Source organism: Centrocercus urophasianus, unplaced genomic scaffold (genome assembly GCF_019232065.1).
Source record: "Centrocercus urophasianus isolate 14NV4802_14NV808 unplaced genomic scaffold, USGS_Curo_1.0 seq_10, whole genome shotgun sequence".
Classification (NCBI taxonomy): Eukaryota; Metazoa; Chordata; class Aves; order Galliformes; family Phasianidae; genus Centrocercus; species Centrocercus urophasianus.
In genome coordinates, this window is record NW_024884142.1 from 5326081 (window position 1) to 5343375 (window position 17295).

The following is a 17295-nucleotide window of genomic DNA, read 5'->3' on the forward strand; positions in this document are numbered from 1 at the left end:
TTCCTGTAAATGACTCAGACTGGCTTTTGGGGAAGGGGGAAACCAAGCACCGAAACACTCTCACAGCTTTAACCTTACTTAACCCTCCCAGAAGCAAGAGGAAGTACAAAGCATTTTCACGAGCTGCGAACGGGCTCAGATCTGCTTTTGACATCTTGAGGAAGTACTGACTTGTGTGAAGCCAAAAAAAAAAAAAAAAAAAAAAAAAAAAAGAGTATTTGCAGCCCTGCTGAACTCAAGCATTCACACACTGAAAGAGAGCCCACAAAGGGGAAAGGAGACGGACGGTCTGGGAACCGAGAGATATGGGTGAAAGCCGCCTCAGCGACAACATAGGTGACACGGCGGCGAGCGCCTGAGGCAAGGCGGGCACTCCGGGCCCTGCGTGTGGAGGAACGGCTGCGCAGAGGTGCGGTACCCCGCACGTTTCAGCCCGCAGGCCCCATCGTCCTCCCGCGCGCCTCACCCCCCTCGGCAGCAGGAGGCGGGTCCGGGGTGAGCCGCGCCCGCCCGGGGCCGACAGCTGGCGGGAGCCGTACGCAGCCACTGCGGGGCGGGCCTCCGAGTGCGGCGCTGGGCCGGGCAGGGCAGGGCCGCGCCGCGGCTGTCTGTGAGGCGCGGGGGATGGACGAGGGTCACCGCGGCGGGCACAGGCGACGGGCGGCTCAGGTAAGCCGGGTCTCCTCGTCCCCCGGCCGCCGGTGGGGGCTGAGGCGGCGTTCTCGGGTGGGAAGAAGCTCCCCTTGCTGGGAGGGGAGCGGGGAGCCTCGCAGCCCCCGCGTTATTTTGATCTCCGCTCGGGTGTTGCCTTCCCCGGAGGGCTGCAGGGGGAAGCTGCCGCCTTTGTGCCTCCTTCTCAGCCCAGCCCTGGGCCCGCGGCCGTCCCTCTCCCTCCCTCTCACCCCGTCCTTCCCGGGAGGGCTGTCCGGACGGTCCCGGGGGACGACGGCGATGCCGGAGGAAGCGGCCAACTGTTGCCTCGGAACGCGCCGCTTCGCTGCCAGCTGGGGCAGCGGGACCGGGTGGGGAGGTGAGGGGCGGGCGGGCTCTCCTCATGTGAGGCGCTCCGTCCGCAGAGCATCCGCGGTTCCATCGCTGCACACGGGCTGGGCCGGGCTGCGGCACCTGGCCGCGGACAGAAGGCAGCGAACCGGGTGCCGGGCTGTGACGGGGACTCGGAAGGCGAACGGAACGAAAAGGTCGCGGAGCTCCGCTGCCTGCGCTGCAGATGGGGGCAGGGGGCTCGCACGCCCAACTTGGGCTCTGCTGAAAAGTTTCTGCGGCGGCTGCTGGCCGTGCCGGGAGCACGGCTTACTGGATGCTCCGTTTCGAGAGCTAGACGTGAGAACGGAGGAAAATCACGTTCTGTAATGTGCTGCTCATCGTACGAATCGCTGTCAGTGCTGTGTTACGCTGAGCAGATACCGCGCTTGCATTTCTTCATCCCTAATTTAATTTCAAGACAGTGTAGCTTTGATTTTATTGCTCTGGGTTGTGTTCCAGTAAGGCCCTGGTAATATATGATGCCAATGGATAAAACCAAACATTTCATAATTTGCGAGAAATGCGGAAAGAACTTCACATCCTTCCAGTGCCGTTGCTGAGGGCAGCTCAGCCTGCTTCCCAACCTGTTTCTGGTAGCTCTCCATTTCTATACAGACCATGTTTGTGCTTGGTTGTTGTTTACCAGCTCCTAAAGGCAGTGCGTGTGTGGAAAGGATAAATGGGGACAGGGGTGTTTTTGCTTTGCATTTCTTCTCCTCGCCATCTGCAAGGTCAGGAGAAAAAAAAAAAAACCTGAAAATGACTTTGACTGTGAGCTCTGCTTAGGTGGGGAGAGATGGAATGAGATGCACTTGTGACAAGAGGTTGCCTTGTGGGCAGAGTACCCTGCACGTCCAGCACTGGTATATGAAAATATCCCAACTCACACTGCACAGAGAAGAACTAAGATAATATTTACCTTTTCTCAATATGCTGTCTTTTATATCTTTGTAACGTATATACGAACAGCAGAACAGCATGCTGTTTTGTTTTTTTTTTTTTTAGGGAATAAACTTGGCAGTTTCTTATGTTGGATCCTGCTTTCTTGTAAGCCACCACCCCCTCACCAGGCCCAAAATAAAAACATGTCATAAAGTGCTAGAGCTCCTCAATTTCACTCTCCTAGAGTAGATTTTAAGAATGTCTTAATGAAATGAAATTACAGATAATGGGATTAGCATGAAAGGCTTGACTTAAGTTTATGAAGAGCATAAGGTAACGGCTAAGAATGAAATTCCTCAGCTGCATGTTGAACACCGTAGTGTAGTGTACCTGAATGTTAAGGTTTCACTGAGATGTAAACTATAGCAAGCATAATAGAGGCTCTCTGGATTATTTGCATGGTTTCTTAATGACTGTCCAAAATTTTATTGTATTCTGCTCTTTACTTTTCACTGTCCCCACGTACTGTTTATGCAGTCGCATATGCCTGTGAACTTCTTTATTAAAAACAAAAAATAAGCAAACCACAAGTAATTAAGAAGACAATGTATGCCAGTAATTAGAATGAAAAATACTTGATTAATTCACAAAGGAAAATGGTGAAGTTCTTGGATACTACTTCATAGTTACTGTCAGCAGATGCCATTTTGCCATAACAGTGAGTCTGTTAGTGTATTTTATAGTACTGGGAAGATAATTCATTGTTAATATGCTTAGTTTGTCTTCATAACATTGTTTTTAACACAGTTTTGTTAGGTTAAAATATGTTGTCCTCAGCAGCTTGGTAGTCTCATAAAGATGTCAAAAGTTTGCATGCGTAGTATGTTGCTGATTTCTACAGGTTATGTGTTAAACAAAATTAGTGGTTAAAAATCTATATAAAAATAGACACAATCTAAATGAATAACAGTTCTAATACTCTATCAGAAACCATGTTGTATAGGTGTACAGGCACTTTAAGTAAGACTTCTTTAATTGATTTTATATATATATATATATATTTCCAAATACCATCTTGTTTGGAATTTTTAGGGAAAATGGAAAATGGTTTTGTGGAATCACTGGCATTGTTTAGTACCAGATGCATGATGCACATCGGAGAACATTAACTTGATCATTCAGTTCACATTTTATACAGAACAGAAAAATAATGTTTTAAATCCAGAACTTGTATGCAATCCAGACATCATTAAGTCTTCTGTTAAATCTCTGGAAACAGACTTAGTATGTCACTGTGAGCTGTGGTATCAATGGACAGAGGAATATGTGCAGTAATAATGCATACAAATTTGAGGGAGCCAAAACCTCATAGTGTTTCCAGTGTAATGAATTCAGTATGTATTTGGATCTGTTTCAGTGTTATCAATCATTCTTTTAGCAGCGCTTTCTACTTACATTATCTATGAATGCAAAACAGTAGCATTAAATCAGGGAAAACAGTTTGAGAGGCATGAATTAAAATATTTAATATATGGGACAGCTTGTGAGTTACAAAAAATACGGTCATAAATTTGAATTTTGCTGTTTAAATTGAAACTGTAATAGGAGCTGCTAGGCATTCACGTATGAATGATGATGAAAGCACTGCGAGTGATGTGAGACGTATAGGTCTTAATTCATGCAAAGCACTGATTTTACCATTCTTCTGTTTTCACAGGACTCCAATCCATACTTGCAATTAAAATGAAAAACATGTGCCTTATTTTTCTGTCCTCGTATACCATCTGATAAAGATTGATGATTTGGTAGCAGTCATTGCTTGTATGGCAAAAATATCAGAAATAGGACAAATTGTAAGATGGATATGAGCTGGGAGGAGGAGGGTACTGAGACACTGATATTTAAAAGATCTGTATTATTAAGGATTTTAAATGTTTAGAAATGTTCTCATGAGCAATATCTTCACATTTCCAGACTTACCTCCATTCAATAATACTTATTTTTGTAAGCCAGCAGCTGAAATATTCTAGTCTAATTGACAAGCCTGTCAATAGAGGGCATAACCAGTGCTCTGTGCAAACTTTCTGTGAATCTTAGACTTCTTTTTTTTTTTTTTTTTCCTGTTCATTATTTTATTTCTGAAGGGCTGTTTGGAGTGGCAATGACTTTTAAGAGCTTAGGTTGGGTGAATGGCAGAGCAAAAAACGGAGCTAAAGCCTGAACCTATTTTCAATAAATCTTTGTAAGAAATTTGTGCATCTTGAAAAATGTGAGCAATTCATTTTGAAGGATCCATTAGCAATGCAACGCGTGGTGTTATTTATGCCTCCCACAAATGCCACTCCGGTTTTGTCAGTCTTGAGTTTATAAATGTAACCCCTAAGTTTACAGCCCTCACATCTGTTGAACAGCATCAGTGTATCGTGAGAGTTGTCATATATGGACTACATGATGAAATATGTTCTATGATACTGGGACCTGGCGTTTGGTCCCCTATTTATCTGTGGTGAGCTCTGAAAGACTGAGTCATAGCTGGGTGCTGAAGTTTGCACGCTTTAATAATGCTGTGGAGGTGGTTTGGTGTTTGGGGATGCGTAGCCCTGCACTGATTTATTTTTTTTTAGGTAACAGCAATCCCGTACTGTCCTATAGAACTCTGGTACACACACATTCAAGTTGTTATTAGAAGCTTTTAAATATAAATATATATATAATTCATAGAATTTTGGAGGGAAAGTCTTTCTTCTTCTTGAATTACAACTTGAATTCATAAATTATTTGAGTGGCCTGTTTTACAATTAGATGCCTTAAAGCTGGTGATGGTTTTCTTAAAACTCCTGTGTGATAGCACTCTGCTGTCTGTATTTTTTTTCTGTAGAAAAAATGAGAAACATGGAACTTCATTTGTGCATCCGTTCAAAACCGTTACCGCCAGGACTGTTCTGGAGAATTCTATCTCTCTTGCACCTGACTGCTTTTGGCACCTGCAGACAGGAGTGTTCCCACTGGATTTGAAAGCCTTGTTTGGCTAAGAAATAAATAACAAGTGCAAACTATTTGTTTAAACTAAAGGAAGAAGAATTTGCAGTGACTTTTCTCTCTTCTCTCCTCTCATTATTTTCGTTAATGCATGAGGTGCATCAATTAACTATGAGGTGCAAGCTTGTTTCTATGTCCCATTTTCAACTTGAAGTAAGTTAAGCTCACAGCTCTGTCTTCCCAGGAGAGTACAGCAGACAACATCTCATGAACTGTTCTGTAGTGGTAAGAAACCTTTATTTCACATGCACTGGTGTTAATTAGGCCACAGGAAGGGTGACATGTCCTGTGATCAAGGCATTCATCTGAGGTGAGGGAAATCTGATTTTCATGGGTTTTTCGTTCTTTGATCCAGGAAATACTCAATTTCATACCATCAGTGGGTGTAGTCTAGAACAGACAGTGGTCTGTTGGCTCTGTCCTGGCATGTGGACGTGTGACTGTGAGCCAGCCTTGTAGCCCCGAGACCACGTACCACCTGGTGCTTTTACTTCCTTCATGGTTGCTTTGCTGATGTTCTTAAATTGCCCTATGGTGCTCCAGGGTGTGCTCTTGCCTTCTCATCTGAAACTTCAGAATTATCTGACTCCTTCTCTCATAAGTTTATGAAAGGGATGACTTTCTGTTTTACTCCAGGAGAGGCTTGAAGGTTTTAAAACCTTTTTTTAATAACATAACATACCTCTTGAGCTTCCAAGTGTAAACTGCAGGCTTCTCAACTTTGTTTCCTGTTGGGTTAGAGGGCTTCCTGCTTACCATCCCAGTTACTTAAAGTTCATAACTGAAATTACTGTAGCCATGATTAGAATTCTCATGAGAGTCCATTTTTGTGCTTCTATTCTCATATTAACTAGTAAATCTAAAAAAAGCTTAGATTTTGGAGAAGATAAAGTCCAGAATTTGGCACGTATGCTGTGATTACCTTCCAAAAATAGTCGTTATTTTGGAGTTAGGACATGATTTGAACATAGTTTGATTCAGTTGCCTGACACAATCGTCTGAGATGCTTTATGATGTTCACTGTATGCTTGGGTAGAAGATTCAAGAAGTAGAAAAAAACCACGTCCTGCTTGGTGTAAGGTCTGCTGGGCAGCTTGGATGTTATATATAAAGTTGATGCTGAGGATATTTCATTTAGCACTTGTTACCTACACAGCTGAACTGAGCCCAGAGTGTAGAATCATAGCATCTCAAAAACCATGTAGTTACAAACTCTAAAGAACTGCTGTGTGCTAAGATTACTCTTTTATAGGCTGAATGTGTTTACATTGGGAAGTAGTGGGAAGGGATGCTTTTCTTGTTTTTCAAAGTCACTTCAAAGAAAACTTACTTTCTGTTTTCTTTATTGCGTGTGTGTTTGCTAAACAGCCTGATCATTCTCATTTTCATTTTGCAGCAACCCCACATTAAGTCTGGGAGGCTAGCTTGAGTTAATAGCTTTCTGAGAAGGGAGCAGAAATTATGTCTTCTGGTTTCTCTTATGCATATTAATAGTGGGGAGCTGTGGGGCAAAACTTTATTACTATCAGCTGTTGGCTGATAGGGAAATGCTGAGTGGTGGTACCATTATGGAGCTGATCCTCTGTCATGTCAATTGATTCCAGAATTGTATTTAAACAGCCATTGTAAGAGATGTGCAGTGGTATTTATCATTTGGTTTGTTATTTGGTACAGATGATTTGCTGTTCCTAATTTTTTGGAGGTTTTCTGCTTTGGGATTTGGGGAGGGAAAAGATTTATTGTAATAATTCTCAGTTGTGCAAACCTGTTTAGGTTGTAGAAGACTAGATGGTTGAATTTGTTGTGCATCATTTCCGTGGCGAATCCGATTTTGTATCAGTTACGCTTCCTCCCCCCCACATATACATAGTCTGACTTCTTGTACTGCATTGTTTGACAAGTTCACAGTGCTTTACTCAAAGGATCACCTGTAGACTGCTGGTGACGCCTTTAGTTAAAGATTTCATTATGAATATGTGCATCTTTGGAAGTTTCTGGAAGCAAGACTTTAGCCATGTTCCTAACAACTGATTGGCAGGGGAGGAAATGGGAACTGGCATTTTGCAACCATTTTTCCTGTATTTTTATTATTAAAGCATAAATACCCTGTAGGACTGGAGCACTTCCCTCATGCTCTCAAAATACTATAATAAAGCAGAGCTCTGTAATATCAATTACTGCGGGGACGGTTTGTGATTCCAAATGAGAGCATGACTGGGAAGCTGGAAAATGAGTCTCTCAAAATGTGTTTCGTGCTCTGAATACGTGAGAGGTCTTGTTGGAGTGCAGTGCTGAGGGTTTATATTTTTAATTAGAGAAGATGTTACGAAACAGTAAGTGGATTTTTTTTATCAACGCTTTTTGTACTCAAGAGGAAAATAGAAAGTGTTTCCTAATTTTGAATATTCTGGGGTATTGCTGCCTGTAGAACAGATTTATATTTCTGCAATTAGTTAGGCATAGTATTTTAAATTTTGTATCTAAAAGACATGGAGAGAACATACATGTGATAGGCCTTAGAAGTACGGATAATGTTTTTGCCCATGTTTATACTGTGAGACAAAATTGATTGTGGTCTGACTACTTAGGCCTTTGTTTTTCTGTGGTTTTGATTCATTGCAGCACAGACAGTATCATGTTGTCCTTTACTGAACTAAAAGTAAATCTGCCTAAAAAATCCCCTTTTGTTCTGCTGCTGAGGAACACTGTGGGCTGCCAAATCCTGGCGTCTGACTCACCACAATCGTAATAAAGTGTTTGTACTTCTGCAACTGCAGTTATTCTGTGTTTTCTAATAAGGCGAAGGGACACCTACACGTTAAAATACTACTTTTTAAAAATACATGCCTTGTTTATACTGAAAGAGCATTTCATCAGAAAATGACTAAGTACCTACTGGTGATACTTAAAAGCTTCCCAAGAGTAAGTAATAATCTTTAACAATAGCCAAGGTATATTTACATTTTTAACAAATTTCATTTTCCATGTAATAGCAGTGATAGACTGTTTTGTCAGTGAACTTCATGGACTTGGGGGGGAAAAAAAAAAAAAAAAAAGAGGGGATATTTTAATTTTTGGCCATCTGATCTGACCAGATAGTGATCTGATAACTGGGAAGACTGTTTCCTTCCTTCAAAAAGAAAAAAAAAAAAAGAAGGAAAAAAAAACCAAAAACACCTTGTGGACAGAGACTGATCTGGCCAGTGCTTATCTATGTTATTAATTTCTGGTGCGTGGGCTGCAACCCAGCAAGCATAACTGTGTAATTGAGTTCAGTTGTTTGCAGGGTGAGTTCCAAGAAAAGCAGTCAAATAAAACATGGAATGATTTCTCATCAGCTGAGGAAAAGAAGGTGGTTCTGAGTCAATGACAGGTACGTGTGAGGCTGCCAAATTAAGTACCTGATTGCACAGAGCGAGCATATCTGCTACCCAGCTGGCCTGGATGATGCACCCAGCTGCCTGTTGTTGGAGAGGAAATGGGAATTACTACAGCTTCTTGATCTCATTACCTGTATTTGGTGAGGAAATGTGCTTTCTTATTTCTCGATTCTTCAGCTTTTTGTAATTAGGAGTCCTCTCTTACAATTCAAAATTTTAGCTGTTTCGATTAGCAGTGATATTTTTTTTCGTATTGATAGAAGACCAATGTTGGGTTTTTTGTTTTTTGGGTGTTTTTGGTTTTTTTTTTTGCCTTTTTGCTTGATTAATAAGGAGTGTTGTATGTTACCTTTTCTGAGTTTTCTGCTAATGATATTTCAACAGTTTACTTGAAAAGGCCAAACTGCGTCACGTCATTCGTATCTTTCTCCACCTCTGCCCTCTACACCCATGTTTGGTGCTGAACAAAAAATAAAGTGCACAAAACTGGGAGTGGGTGCTGGGCACAAGGCAGGGTACAAAGCACAGAGAAATATATGAGTAGAAAATACGATAGTTCACAGGAATGCATTTTAATTGCTGCTCTGAGTCATACTATCACTACAGCTGTTTCGGAAAGAAGACATTCATATGCTAATGGTAGGACGTTCACACGAGGAAAGATGACGTTTGATAAGCAAACACAAATATATTACACAACCTTTCTCTTAGTGTTTAGTACATTCTCTGGTTCAGTAAGCATGAAATCTTCTATGATGTAATTATGTATGCATTAGGTAAATGGCAGTTGGTTCATGGCATGCTTCTTTCAGGGTAAAATATTCTTAATTCACTTTGGTAGGAAGGAGTGAGTAGCACTGAGCTTCTCGGTTCATGTGGCCGCTCAGTCCTGCTTGTGGAGCTGACTTCCTTTCTCCTTTTATTTATTTATTTATTTATTTTCCTCCCATAAAAGGAGAAAAGTGCTGCCATATGACTTGCTTCAGAGAGGGTCACAGAAGGAGGAGCTGGGGGGAGATTATTCAGGTAGCTTTGTTTCTTGCACTGTTTCACATGCTGTTGGACATTCTGCTTTCCATGTTTAATTTCATATAACTGTCAGAGTACGTGGTAGTGTTCCCTTAAACTGACACTGAAATAAAACATTTCATTCTTAGAATTACTTTTTTGGTGTTTCTTTTTTGCTTTGTTTTTTTTTTTGTGTGTGTGCTACACTGGTGAGAGATTCTAAAGGGAGGCTGAATATAAATGTATTTAGAATGAAGAAGAAAAAAAAAAAAAAACCAAACAAAAAAAACCCCCACATTTCTCTGGGATTAGGCTGTCCTCCAAACCTGCAGAAATGTTCCTTTCCTGCTGGTGATTAGAAGAATGACTGTGCGGTATTCTCCCATCTTGTGCCAGTGACTGTAGACAGGCATGCCTAAGTTTACTGCTTAATTTTGTACTGTTAAAAGTTCATTTTCCATTCACGAGAGAACAGAATATTCAGGGGATTCACTGAAGACTTGCCCAGAACTGAAATCTGGAAGTCTCAGTGCTTTTCCAGGACTGAAGGTCTTGCACCCACTTACTCTGGGATCTTACAGTAACTTTCAGCAAGTGTTTTCTTTGTGACGCTTTCTAACAGAAAGTATCATCCTCACATTGAGGGCAACGTTGTCGCCACAGGATGAAGACAAATAGCTCTAAAGTGCCACCAAAATTCTGCCCTGGTTTACCAGGTAGTGTTTGGTTTTTTTATGTTTCAGTATCTAAGTGTACAGCCAGAACCAGTCTTAATCTGTCAACTGCAGCCATGCTCCCTGCTGATCTCCTCAATGTACTTTCAAAGGCATCTCCAAGTCAATCCATAGTATTGATTTAGTTTGGTTCCAGCCAGTTGTACATTCCCTTTACTTGCTGATGCTTTGAACCAATTTGACTAGGAAGCATCTAAATCAGCCTGTCTCTTCCAGCTCAGTCTAATGCAACATGTTTAATTAGAAAAGACAGCAGGATGGATCTACCTGTGGAAACCAAAATAGTCTTTTCTTTCACAGCTGTGAAATTAAATTCTTTGACCTAAACATTTACTTTTTTATGGAACAAAAACTTTTTTCAGGGAGTCTAAAGGCAACTGGAGAGAAGTAGTTGCTGGTATTGAGCGGTTTTTTCATAGCTTTGTCTTTTTTCTAATGTCACTGTAGATATTCTGGACTGCATGTCAGAGAACGAGAAAAACGGCCCAGTGATTTTGGAGTTAAAATCCATCTTTCTGACAAGATGGTTTAATACATTTTTTTCCACATCAGAACTAGGATTTAGGCCAAAATCTGTGAGAAACAGATGCCTTCTTCATGACAGCGATGCAATTGTCACTGAGATTTAATGAGTTTGTTACTTCACTTACATGGTGTGGCTTTTGTTGTGTTTTAGGTTTTTTGATCGTTTCTTCTGGAAGATCTGATAGTTTTCTGGTTAATTGGAGTAATGATCTTTGTGTACCTGCTCATAGAATTTGCTCCTGTCAGTGCTGGGGTAGATGAGGCATCTCTTCTCTCTCTTTGTAAGACAGAAGTACCTGTAGCTCAAGGTTCTACAATTAAAGTACTCCCAGGTAAATGGGCATAGAGGAGTTCGTTGTCTGGAACAGTTACACTGGGCAGAGAATGAGAATAACTTTCAGAACTTAGTGAACTGGATTGGCAGACAGTGGTCCAATGAGTATCAACATTGGGATAGGTTTCACAGTTTAATAGGCAATTTTGACGGTGCTGCTACATTTTAAGGCAATTTCAAGGTAAGCAGAGCTGAGACCAGGAGAAGCACAGACTGGGGTAATTTATAGGTATGCAGTTATGAAAGATATGCACGTTTTTGCACTCACAGTAATTTTTCATTATCTTGTGTCACTGGGTAATGTGGCTTACATCTATGCAAAGTTTAAAACGCACTCATTCTTCCTCACTATAACAGTCGCGTCCACTTTGTGCCAGAGTAGTAAGCATTTCCCTTTGGAAAAATGTTACATGCTTTTGTTGTGTTCACAAGGACTGTTGCTTGTGTTACTTTATATTTTAATTAAATCTAAATGCTTTTGATTTGCATTTGCATGAGAAATAACACATTCTAGGTTTCTGATTTAGAATAAATCTGTGAAGATACCAGCAAGTCTATGAATTAATGAAGAAAGCACAGCAGATTATTTCATGAAACACTAACCTTGCAAAGTGTATCACTTGTTTCCTTGCCCACCAGGCATGGACTTGCAGGTCAAGGTTGAAGAAGCAGAGTCCCAGCTGCTGCACGTTGGCTAATTGTCAGCAGAGCTGTGCCCACTTTGTGTTAGCTGATGGGCTGGACCAGTACTCTGCTGGCAGATATCCAGGCTTGCTAAAAGGAAGAAGTTACATGCTCATCTTCAGTCTTACCTGAACATAAATAAATTCAAAACGTAGAGAGTGCTAATTTTCACCTGCACTGCACATAATACACCTGGAAACAAATAGTCTACTATTTTATGTGTATTTCTTCATTTGAAAATACATTTGAAAACAGCAGCCTAGGTGAAGGCGTGATGTTAGAACTAGAAGCCATCATGCCTGGAGACCGTGACCTGTTGATTCTGAAGTACATTGGCAACTTACGGAATTAAATTCCAAAATGAAGTTCTCCAGGAACGACTGGGAACTATAATCATGATACATGTTTATAGTGGGATCTAAACAAGGAGTGGATATGGCATGTGCCTGTTTGTACTGCTAAAATTTAATACTGATCCTGACACACTTTTGTCCTTTGCCAACTAACACTCTCCCACATCGTGCCCAAGCATAGTTCTGGGGTTAGTATAGACAGTGGACCATTTCCAAAAAGCTGTTTGGATCTGAGCAGGCTGTTCTGGAGGGACAGGATTTTAATTGCACAGCCACAAACTGTACCATGCTAGCTGGTGCCAAGCTCCAAGCATGGCTATTTGCCCTGCTCTGATTTCTGTTATATTTGCAGCCTCAAATCCTGCTTTTCAGGAAGCTGGGATGAGAGAGCTCCTGCAATGGCAGGAGTTTCTGCAAAGAAATAAAATCAGTCAAATCTGAAGCTGAGAACCTGTCTAAAGCTGGAAAAATAATCCACAGCAACCTTAAATCTTAAAATAATTGAGTTTTTTATTGTTTGTACGAGAAAAGCCCAAGGGAACAAACAGGTAATGAGTCATTTTAAAAGTTATATTTAGAAAGATATATATATATGAAAAATAATGGTCTGGCATTTTAAATCAAAATGAGTAAATTAAATGTAAGCAGATGGCACTTGCAGTGTCCTCTGACCTCCTGATAATAGTGTGAAACTTATCCCTTTCCTAAGTTTTGCCTTCTCTTAACCAAAGTAGTAGTAACAACTTGCTAATACTAAACTGAATTTGAATGATTTAAGTTTTCCCAGGGGAATCTGTTTCAAGAAAATGTCTCAGCTCTTTAATTGTCTGATTGCCTCTTGTCAAGTAGGTGTAAGTCTAACTTTGTATTTTGCAAGAACTAATGAGTTGATTTCTTTATTTGTATTATTTTTTTTAAGCGGCATTAAAGCTATTAGCAACATAATGTCTTAACAAAGTCTGGCCCACTGACAACTTATGGGTTGCATGTAGTCCGTGGTGTGCTTCCATCTGTCTCCCAGCCTCTTTGCTCTAGGAATAGTTGTGTGATTAGTGAAGGCTGCCTAGTGAACTCAGCACCTGTCTCTCCACCTGGGATGGACCATGATTAGACATCTCTGGTCCACAGGGAGACAGTATGGTGGATGCTGCTTTCTGGGCTGGAATTACTGATGTTGATAATGACGAGGTCATGTGGAGGAAGCAACAAAACCTAGATTAGGTGCTGCTGCTTAGTGGTGTGAACTGCCGTAAGATCTCCATCTTGCCATCCATGTCTGTCATCTTCCTGCACAATATTTACGTACTACCAGCTTGATACGAAAGGTTTTAATAAGCCTGTGTTTCTCACTATACACAGTGCTGCTTTCTTTCCTTTCCCCCCTTTTCCTCCCCCCCATGAAATAGAGATTTGTAATTTTGTTTTGGAACTTGTACTTTTCTACTTTTGGTGTAAATGAGTTCTAAAATGTGAAATAATACTGCGGTTGCATTGTTACAATTCATAGCCTGACCTCTCTGTTACAGGTTACATCTCATTTAACTCCAGTGTTTCAGTTTTGAACTGCAACTTTTTGTAGCCCATTTGCAAGTAGAATTAACTTGGCATCTTTACTATTAATGCTTTAGTGAATCCTGTTCATACAGTCTTAATTATTTCTTGCACAACAGGAAACTTTCAGAGTAACAGCTGTGTTTTGCCTAAAGTTTGAATTTGTTGTGAACTGTTACTGCTCAAATCCCTGAGTGTGGAATAAGTGTTAGCGCCAGCAGGGCCCCCAGACTACTGCTCTGACTTCGTGCTTCATTTCATAAATGCCTTTTGACTAGGGATAATTTAACGTGGTCTTACCAAAGCAGTGTAGAACTTTTTCTTCTACATTAATCTGTGATGATTTTCCTCCTTGTTGACCTCCTTCCTTTAAACTGGCATTCAGGGTGGTTGACTTTTTTTGTTGCGGTTCTATGAGTAAGCAGCAGTGTGTATTTGCTTTTGCGCATTTTCATTACGCTGGTGTTAAGGAAGAGATGACTTTGTGTTCTTCCTGACGCAAGAATTCTCGTGCTGAAAAGAACAGTTGTTCAGTGATATGTTTGTTCACTCTATTTGAGTCACAGTGTTGTAGGGAATATACTGGTGTTCACTTATTAACATTTTTAAGGTGGTGTTCTATGATTCCCTTGGCTCTCCTCTGGAAGACTCTGATAGCAATCTGATTGTTTATCTCCACTTCTAAAGGAATATTGTGTTAAAGAGCAAAATCAGAAAATTGGAAGCTCTTTCAATTAGAGTAGTTTATTTTCTCTCTGCCACTCAGTGCCATCTCCATCAGCCCAAATGTTTCAGTAAACTTGCCTTGCGGGCCATTCCATGCATTTATTGCTAGCTGAACAAGATGTGCCTTCTGGCATCTACTTGTTATTTTTTACATGCCTGTTGCATACCCCTTTGTTGTGTTAGCTTTACTGAACCGGACTGGCATTGTTTTCACTAGACATTTGATTTTTTTTTTTTTATTTATTTTAATTTTTAATTAGGATCAAAAGACATTTGAATATCGAGAATAAGTTTTTTAAAAGGTTAAAAAGGCTTCTACAACATAAAGCAGGTTTTGTTAAAAATCTAATACAGTGCTAGCTCGTAACTGAGTTGTGCTTAGAACAGTTAGTATAAACAGCAAGCTTGCTGTAGTTTCATGATTATGCTGAACAGGAGGTACTTCATTATAGTTGCTGGGCTTTGTTTCAGAAACTTGGTTTTTCTATATAAAAATGTACTTGGACTTTGTAAGTAACTGTTCTAGTCCAGCCAGTCTGTAAGCTTCTGGTAAACTTTATGCCTGCTGTAGGAGAGCTCATTTTTTCCTGCGTCCTTTTTTTGTGAGAATAAGAGAACTGTTTGACAAATCTGCTTTGCTATCCATGAATATATGGAAATGGTCAGCATATTTGTAATTCAAGAAAAACTCACTTACCTTTCTGTATATCTACAATGGATGTCAAGGTTTCCAGTTCACATCACCTGTACAATTCGGGATGACTCCTGTTCTGAACGTAGAGATTTTTTTTAAAACAATCCAGTTAATTTGTTTTGCATTACACCAGTTCTGAAGTTTGTCATATGTTTTGTGTTCTGTTCTTACATCATAACATCATTTTTCATTTCTTACAGCAGCTCTTCATTCCATACAGACTAGATTTTTTTTCTGTCCCAATGATTCCAGCAATTCTTTATCGTAATTAATTTGGATGAATTGTTCTATGAATAATTAATTTCTTGAAAAGCATCTCTGTTCATATGTTTTACTGGAATTCTGAGAGACACATCCTATACATTTAGAGGGAATGTAGTAGTTGTTGACTGTTGAATTGTGAACTTTGTAGTCCTCTTTTCATTTAATATTTTCAAAAAGAAGTGGGAATTTAGCAGCTTTTTTCCCTCACTAATGCACTTCTCTTTTCTTTCTCGTGATACTGGGTTGTGAATTCAATTAAACTCTGTTGCCCCTGGCGTCAGTGGCTGAAAATGTCTGTTTTTTCAAATTGATTTCTCCTGATGATGGGTCTAATAAGTACAGTTCTGCAGATGCCTACTCTGGCATGAGATTTTTAATTGATTAATTAATGTATTTGTTTAGAGTTAAGGTACTTATCTATCTAGACTTTCCTCTGCTTTCTCAAACTGATTGAGGATTTTTTTTTGTTGTTTCTCATCTCCAAAGCAAGTAAATATAGTGTTGGAATAGTCTGTGCTGGACCTGCCCTTTCAAAGCTAAACTCTAGCTTTTCTTTCCTTTTTTCATCAGGCATTCAAGTTTCACACTCCTGTTTCTTTACCTGCACAGTGGAATCCTTTCTTACCGTATTCATCCTTTCTATTCTACCAACTTCACTTTCTCTCATCCTGTGTTGTGAATTGCTTTGTTTTCATTCAACGTGAATCTTGCTCTGTTGTGGCTTGACCACTCTTTTCAGTTACTCTTAATGACACAAAGTTGGGAAAGTAGCTAAACGCTCAGTAGCTGGAGTTAACACAAAGCCCTAAGTGAGATAAAGTGAGATACCCTCTTTGAAACTTTACCATTCTTGCTCACTTAGTGCTGAAGTGACTGAATCCTTCAGATTTGTCCTCAGTGTCAGCAGGTCAAGAGGAAAGGGGTGATGATTTCATGCATCTTTAATCAGTAGAGGCTGTGGAAAATTATGGTAGCTGATGCTCTCTGTGCCTTATAGGGCTGGAGGGTCAAAAAACTTCTGTTGCTTTATCATTGCTCCAGAGGAAATTGTAGTTTTCTGGGTTCTGTGGGTTTTTTCCAGACTCTTTTCTGTCCGTGGGTGTTCCTGTTTTGCCTGTTCACTGATTCCTCTTTCTTGGCTTCTTTCCCACGAGTTGTGAAGTTAAAACAGTAGAAAGGTTTTATCGATTCCTATTATTCAGTTCCTTGTAACTCTCCATGGAAACAGTTAAAACTGCCGAGAGTCATCCAATTTAACTCTACAGGACCTTCCTAAGCTCGGTGTGAACTTTTTTTGGTATCCTAACCCTGTGAACAGTAGTTCACTATCCTGGTGCACTGTACTATGATAATTGACCTTTTACTTCGGGGTTAACGCACAAGAGAAGATACGTTCTCATTGCTTTTTAAAAAAGAAAAATTACTATAATGTTTTAAAGGCAGTAAGGTAACTTTTTTTTAATTATTATTTTTACTTATTAATTTAAACTTTCATTAATAACTATTCTCATATCAAATTTTAAATTCACAGGTTGCCATCTCTCTCTAAGTGTCAGGAAGGCTCTGGATCATCTTCAACAAGGTAGGAATCAGTTCAGGTGCTTTCAGTATTGCACAGAAGTTGTTGAGCAGATTCAAACGTCACAAATAACAAATGAATCAACCTCCTTTGAATGGCGTCTTGTTATCCAGTTTTACTGTTGCACCTAACTGCTGCTTTCAATGCTGCATTGGCATAATATTCCTGCTTTGTGGCTTTAATTGTTTTTGGGTTTGAGGTTGGGTTTTTTTTTTTTTTTTTTTTTTGGTAGAACAAAAAAATGAGAATTTTTCTCTCTGTGTACTTTCTTTTCATTAATGCTACTGTTTGCTTTGAGTCATTTCACTGTTGCTATTAGGTTTTCTGTTTAGACTTTGGAACAGAATTGGCCTAGATTGAAAATGTTAAAAAAAGTTAAAAAAAATCCTAATATTGTTATAATTTAGGCCTTTTCCTGCTGCTTTTTTTTTCAGCTCTTGACCACATTCCCATTAAATTGATTCAAAAATAAATTTTGTATCCCCTCCACTGCTACAG

At 40.0% G+C, this 17295-nt stretch overlaps 1 protein-coding gene across 3 annotated transcripts in view; it reads left to right on the top strand.

The window, feature by feature from the left end:
* The first annotated feature begins 248 nt into the window (after positions 1 to 248).
* The window catches only part of CYRIA (CYFIP related Rac1 interactor A), a 53521-nt gene continuing 36474 nt past the window's right edge, over positions 249 to 17295 (top strand). For 2 of the 3 annotated variants that reach the window (XM_042812700.1, XM_042812684.1), the window contains exons 1-2: positions 590 to 669; positions 16750 to 16800. The gene's annotated coding sequence lies outside the window, so the exon portion shown is untranslated. Of the gene's footprint in view, positions 410 to 589; positions 670 to 16749; positions 16801 to 17295 lie in introns of those variants that run through there. The other variant, XM_042812692.1, reaches the window with a different exon arrangement.